This window comes from Gallinula chloropus (genome assembly GCF_964237585.1).
Source record: "Gallinula chloropus genome assembly, chromosome: 30".
Lineage (NCBI taxonomy): Eukaryota > Metazoa > Chordata > Aves > Gruiformes > Rallidae > Gallinula > Gallinula chloropus.
Genome location: NC_140115.1, coordinates 1456944 through 1464032, shown reverse-complemented (window position 1 = coordinate 1464032; position 7089 = coordinate 1456944).

Sequence of the window (7089 nt, the reverse complement as noted above, 5' to 3'; positions counted from 1 at the left end):
AACCTGACAGACATGCAATGCATATTATATTATGTAATACTGTGAATAAGGCATCTGTAAACCTTGGAAATACCTAACCCTTAGTAAACAAGGGAGGGATTTTGGATGGGAATAGGGTATAAAAATGCTGCAGACTCTGCCCACAGGTGTGCCCACTTTACTAGGTCTTTGCTCTGGCAAGAAGGTTTAATAAATTACTGCTTCACTACTACGTCTTCCACAAGTCCGTTCTTTAGGACCTTTGGCATTTCTCACAGAAGCAGAAAGAGATCAATAAGCAAACCTGTATTGGAATCAGGCATGGCCTATTGCACTACTCAGGGTACGAGTGAAACCTGGGGCTAAGGGAAATTTAAGCCCTTTTGGGATACTGTCTGGAAGACCACAGGAAGCTTCAGGCCGGACGCATTGAAATGAGGCATCTTCACTTTGGGGTTTTTCAGTTTGACTTCTGGACACTCCAGGTTGACGTCTGGGACCTCAATGTCTATTTTCAGCCCCTTGATGTTAACATCAGGTTCTTTCAAGTCACCTTCTACCTTCGTCAGGGCAACGTCCACCTCTCCCTTCGCTTTGTGTCCCTTCAGGTTCCAATCGACGTCTGGCATGGACAACTTTGGCCCCTTGAGATTCAACTTCGGCAGCTGAAATTTGGAGCCTTTTATTTTCCCTTCTGGACATTCCAAGTCCACCTCAGGCACGTCCACATGCACTTTGGGACCTTCCATGTCTGTTTTAGGGCCTTTCAGATCTCCAGAGACCTTCAGGACCCCAAAGATAAAGGAGAGGCCCTACATTGATTAGGAGATTCTGCCTTGCAGAATTACACAGTATCGCTGGGAAAACAGTGGAAACCAATTAACAAACGTGTATGAGGGACCAGAGCTGAAGGTTCAGACTGCCCCATTACATGCTTTTGATCCTGGAAATTGGGGGGTTATTAAAATTTTTGAGGGAAAGGTGGGATGCACCATACCAGGTGTTGCTAACAACTTCCACAGCCAGTGAGGTACAAAAGCGACCTACTGGGATTCATTGTTATGGAGTGAAAAGACCCCCAGGAGAGCAATGGACTTCTGAACACCAAGGGTCTTTTGAAAAAGAAAAAGGGAGACTTGAGATAAGGAAACCAAGAAAAAATAAATTAAGGGATTTTATACAACCTTAGAGTTATTTAATAAAAAGAGCTGCATAGTAACCTCCTCTGGCTCTTGCGCTGCTCTGTGTCCTGCTCCCTGTTCCTTTCCTTCTCCCTCACTCACCCCTTCCCCTCTGTCACTCTGGCCTGCTCCCTGGCCCATGTCCATCTCACCTCTCTTCCCCCTTCTCCTCCCACTGCCCCCGGTGCTGCTCCCTCGCTCTGCCTGTCTCTTACTCCCCTTTCCTGCCCTTGGCCCTTTCCCTTTCCTTGCCTTCTCTCTCTGTCTTTCTCCCTCTCTTCCTCTCCTCCACTCTTCTGTTACTTTCTCCTCCTGTCAGCATAGTACTTCCTCTATGTTCTCTACCTTCTCCTCCTCTTTGCCCCACTGTTCCTTTTCCCCTCCCATTTCTTTTTCTGACTCATCATCCTAGAAACCCTTTTTCTGAAGCAGTGGCATGTGTGTGATGATAAAGATCTTTTTCCATTCACATACACAAAGGGGCAAGACTGAGATTACACAGAGAGATCATCAAGGAAAGCTTTATGGAGAAGGTTTGGCAAGAAAGGAGCAGTCACTGTCGTCCGAAGAGTCTCCGCTGTCATCGGGTGGTGCCTCACTGGAGACTTCTTCAGCAAGGTTGGAAGGGACGAATCCTCTGGTGCCATCTGTCAGCTCGCCCACATCCCACCAGTCTTCATCCACATCTCCATAGATATAAACATACTGTCCAGCAACGAGAGGAAGCTCCAGCTCAGGCCGCTGGTTGGGGCCATGGAAAGGGTCGTAGCTGTATCGAGCTACGAAGGCTCGAAGTTTGGCTGGTTGTTTTCTCATGGCCTCCAGGAGGATGGACTCCTGGTCGCGGGGAGCCTGGTGCTGCCTGGAATTGATACAGCTGGATCTTTCCAGCCGTTCCTGTTCCTGGTACAGATTCTGGCATCCATTTGGCTTCCCCAACTGGTCATTCAAGGCAACCAAGCAGGCTTGAAAGCCCTGCAGGATTTTTCTGTGTTGCCTGAGGCCTCCACAAACGCCTGCCTTTCCTTGGGAGCATGAACATTGTCCCCTTTGGCTCCTTCTCCAGCTGTGGGCTCCTTTCTGCCACTTCTCTCTTGGCTTCCAGTTTGGACTTTGCCTCTTCCAGCTGGGTTGGAACACAGATGTTTCCTTGGGTGGCAGAGTCTGGCTCCCCTGACACTAGTGTGAGTTGCCCAGGCTCTCCCATTTCTCCACCCTGCTGCTGATAAACCGGTGCCGTGCAGAGTTCCTCAGTGGAGCTGTGGATGTGCTGTGGCACTGGAGTATTGCCCAGGTCATCCATGGTCTGCTCCAGGTCCCTGGACTTTTCAGCCAGCTTCATGGCAAGGGCAGTGAGCTGAGCCCTTTTCTGCTGCAGCTTCTCTGCCTCCTTGCACACTTCTGGAGAGCCTTCCATTCTCAGCTGGGTGGTCTTCACCTCAATGGCACTCCCTCCCTTCTCCAGGTCTTGGAGAAGTTGCTGCAGGCGGGTCTTCTTCTCCAGGAGCTGGCTGCGTATGCTGCCAGGCAGCACCAGCTCTTCCCCCTCCGATACCTGGAGCTGAGCATCTGCCAAAGCGTTGCCTGTTGTGAGGTGCCCGGCGTTCTGGCTTTCTAACACACTCTTCTGTGGTGCTGCCAGGGCCTGGGGCTCCTTTCTGCCAGTGGAGCAGGAGTTCTGCTCCTCCACATCTCCCTGCTGCCCAGAAGGGTCTTTGCACTGGGCCGTGCTGGGGGAGGTGGGCAGCTCACCCTCAAAGCGCTGCAGGAAGATCATGGAAGAGATCCCTCTCCAGCCGCAGCCGGGTTCTGAAGGATGCGGATACGGGCGGGCTGGTTGCCATCCCTCTCCCACTGGAGCTTGGTGACGATGTCCCGCAGCTTGCTGAGGGCCTCCCCCCTGCTCCTGATGGGCCTCACCATCTCCTCAGCCAGGACCTGCTGCAGGTGGCGAGCCCGGCGAGTGGCAGTACTGCACTCCTGCTGCAGCAGCGCCTGTGTCTGGCGGAGCTCAGCCTCCTTCCAGCGCTGCAGCTGGCGGTTCTCTGCCCCCTGCTGCCGCTGGTCCAGCTCCTGCAGCTGGTGCTCCGACAGAAGCTGTTGCTGCTCCCACTGGGACTCGAGCCGTTCCGCCAGCACCTGCCGCTCCCTGGCCAAAGCCGCCTTCAGCTCCTGGGTTTCGGCAGCGAAGCGGCGGCGCTGCTCTTGGTTGAGGAGCTGCTCTTGCTTCAGCTCAGCCTTCAGAGCTTCCAGCTCTGGTATGCAAGCTTTATCTCTTAGGTAAACAGTGAAGTGATGAAGTAAGGAAATAACCATCACCATGTATGCATCAAGGCAAGCCAGGCCGGTTGGAACTGGTAGGTCATCAGTCTTTCTTACTTTCAGCTAAAAAGGGCTACTAATGAGTTTGTGCAGGAATGAGTTATAGAAACTATGGAGAAAACCATAAAGAGCAGAAGACCCCATGAGTGTCCCTGAGCATGCTCTACCTGGGAGGAGTGAATGTAAATGACTTCCTGAAAATAATCTGCATAACCCTGCCCTTTCTTAGAAACTATAATGAATATGTAGAGTTAATCTGTATAAATAGGAGAAATTTGGCTTTAATGGGCACACACATGGGGAGGAGCGATCCCCTGTGTGCCCAGAGCTGCAGTAAAGGATCCCTGCTTAACAGTCACCAAGGCTGGTGAGTTTTGATTCTGGCTTTCTGAGGCATCAGTTTGGCACCCAGATGGGACCTTCTCTGCTGGGCTGCAGGATCCCATAAGGAACAGGACTCCCTAGGCACACCCTGGATTTCCCAGAGGGACTCCTTGCCCTGCTCAGCTCACTGATGGAGCAGAAAAGGAGCATCCCCCGATGATTAACGCCTTCTTTGAAAGTTCTTTGAGCTCCTGGTTCTGGTGTCTGCCTGGCTGTATTTGGTATCCTTGGGTGTTTTGGTATTTGGGTTTTGGAGACCGGTCATTTGGGGATACTGTAAGTCGTCGGGAGACGTCCCAGGCGAGTGCCGTATCCCAGGTCACTGGTGCCTGATGTGTACACTTGGTTAGTCACATGTAACTGCTGCTAATGACTGGAATCTCCATAACTGTATCTGGTATTGTTTTGGTTTGGATTTGTCTTATAAAGAACTTGTGTGGATGGGTGTGACTGAGACGTGCAGAGAAGCACAAAGTGAGTGTGGAGTCCTGCTGCATCCTTCTGTCACACTGTCCTGCTCTGTGGGTCAGCAGGAGAACTCCTGCCTGTCACAGGGGAGACCAGGGTTCCATTCCCCAATGGGGAATCACTGCTCTGGTGGCACTGATTGATTGGTATTCACTTTGGACATTGTTACAAAGAACTGAGTACTGAAAATTGGTTTAGATTTGACAAACTGTTTGTGTGAGGGAAGTGAGTTGACTCTGGTGGGAGTGGTGAGCGACTGAGTCGCAGTGTATCTGCGAGAGAGAAAAATCTGCCCACAGGAAATGTATGGTTTGGTTTTTATATTTGGTGTAATCAGTGTGTGTCGCAGTTTTGCGTTGCTGCGTTCTGGAGGAGAAGGGGGGGGCTGCAGAGATGGCTGCTGCAAGAAGCATCCAGAAGCTCTCTGCAGGCCCCAGAGAGTAAACCTTGGCTGACTCAAGGCCGGAGTCGCTGCTGACCGAGGCCGAGCCCATCAGCGATCGTCACTGCGTCTCTGGGAGTCACAGTGAGGAGAGAAAAAACACAAGCCGCTGCTTTATGTCCCCAGAGAAGGGAGTGAGAAGATGTGAGGAGCTGTGCAGGCACCAAGGCCAGGGAAGGGGGCAGGAGGCGCCCCAGGTGCCGGAGAGAAAGATGCCCGAGCCCCTGCAGAAACCCATGGTGGAGTGGGTGTCCCCCCACAGCCCATGGACAAGGCCCAGACCCCACCTGCAGCCCGTGGAGAGGCCCCAGGCTGGAGCAGGGGGAGACAGACAGGGGATGCTGTGACCCATGTTGGAGCAAGGCCCTGCCAGCACCTGCAGCCCATGGAGAGAGAGAGAGACACAGAGATGAGCAAGGGAGAGATCCAGATGGAGCAAGTTTGCTCGGGGGAGGCTGGTGACCCCATGAGAAAGGATTCATGTTGGAGAAGTTCATGGAGGACTGTCTCCCGTGGGTGGGACGCCATGGTGCAGCAGGACAAGGGGTAGAGGAATATCCCCCTCCGCTAAGGAGGAGAATATCTCATGAGGAACTAACCCAAACACCCATTTCCCCCAGTCCCTGCCCCTCCCTGTGCCACAATGGGGGGTAAGAGGGGAGTAAAATCCCAACTAAAGTGAAGTCTGCTGAGAAGGGAGGGGTGGGGAGAGGGGCTTTAAGATCTCGTTGTACTTCTCATTGCCCGGCTCTGGTGTCACTCTGTGTGTAGTGTAATAAATTAGTGAGTTTTCTTTCCTTTATTCTGTGTTTTGTCCGTTTTCCTCTCACACTGATTGTGGAATGATTTCTCCCTGTCCTTATGTCGAGTCCTGAACCTCTCAATATCTATTTTCTCTCCTGTCCAACTGAAAAGGGGAGTGATAAAACAATTTGGATGGGCATTCGGCCTCCAGCAAGGGGTAGCCTCCACAGGTATCTCATCCCATTTCTCATTTCTTTGACAAAACAACATCACCTGAAATAGAGTAGGATATTTCAAGGTCCCATTCTCAGGCTGTTTTCACCACTAACCAAGGGATGTTGGGGACACCATTCATTACAATAGCAGTTTATTTTACTCCCAGTCAGGGGCGTCCCTCCAGATTTACTCCAGTTCTTTAAGCTGCAGCCTAAGGGAGAGCAGAGAAAGACTTATATGGATGAAGCGAAACTTCCCTGTGTTACCAATACAGCATGTAGGAACAAACCCACCCTGCTGATAGGACTTAGGCAGAGCTTAAGCCAAGCAGAACTCACACTGCTTCCTGAAAAGCCTTGCTTTCCCCCCATTTCTGTCCCTGTGAAGTGGAAAACTATACTTTATCAATACAAAGCCTTCCCCTGGGGCAAGCCCTCTGTGATCACAGGGCCACTTTCAGTGCTGGTCCCCAGCCCAAAGGTCCCCTGAGAGACAAGGCTCAGGAGGACGAGGCCATCTTGTGGATTTCCTTGAAACAGCAGAATTTTGCCAGCCATGGAATTGGGGAGCAGCTACCCCAGGAGTAACTTCCTGGCTGTCCTTTCTACCCCAACCTTAGGTGTTCCCTCCCAGGAGTGGCGAGTGACGTGATTTGGGCGGAGAGGTGAATACGATCGACATGAGCCTGTGCCCCTTTGTTGGGATTTCATCATCTCAGGGTGCCAATTTGACAGCCAAGAGAACCAGCTTCCCTGGGCTGCTCTGTGGCCACCATCACCTCGTCTGTCAGGCGGGTCTCAGCGTTGCTCTGCAGTTGCTGTCACTCCCTGCAGCTCTCCAGCACATGGGACGTTTCAAAGATCAAACCAGAGCTCAGGAATTGGGGCAGTTGCCCATCAATGCTGGTTTTCACAGAATCATAGGGGTTGGAAGGGACCTTGGGAGACCATCGGGTCCAACCCCCCTCCCAAAGCAGGTTCCTTAGCACATGTCACACAGATCGGTGTCCAGATGGGGCTGGAATCTCTCCAGAGATGGAGACTCCACACCCCCTGGGCAGCCTGTCCCAGGGCTCCCTCACCCTCACTGGGAAGAAGTTCTTCTGCATATTGGTGCAGAATGTCCTGTGCTCCAATTTGTAGCCATTGCCCTTGTTCTGACTCCACAGACCACAGAAAAGAGGCTGGCTATTTCCCTCTGTGTCACACACTTGAAATATTTATAGCCATTAATAAGATCCCCTCTTCACCTTCTTTTCTCAAGGCTGAACAGCCCCCGTTCTTTCAGCCTTTCCTCATAGGGGAGATGCTCCAGTCCTTTAATCATTCTCATAGCCATCTGCTAGACTCTCTC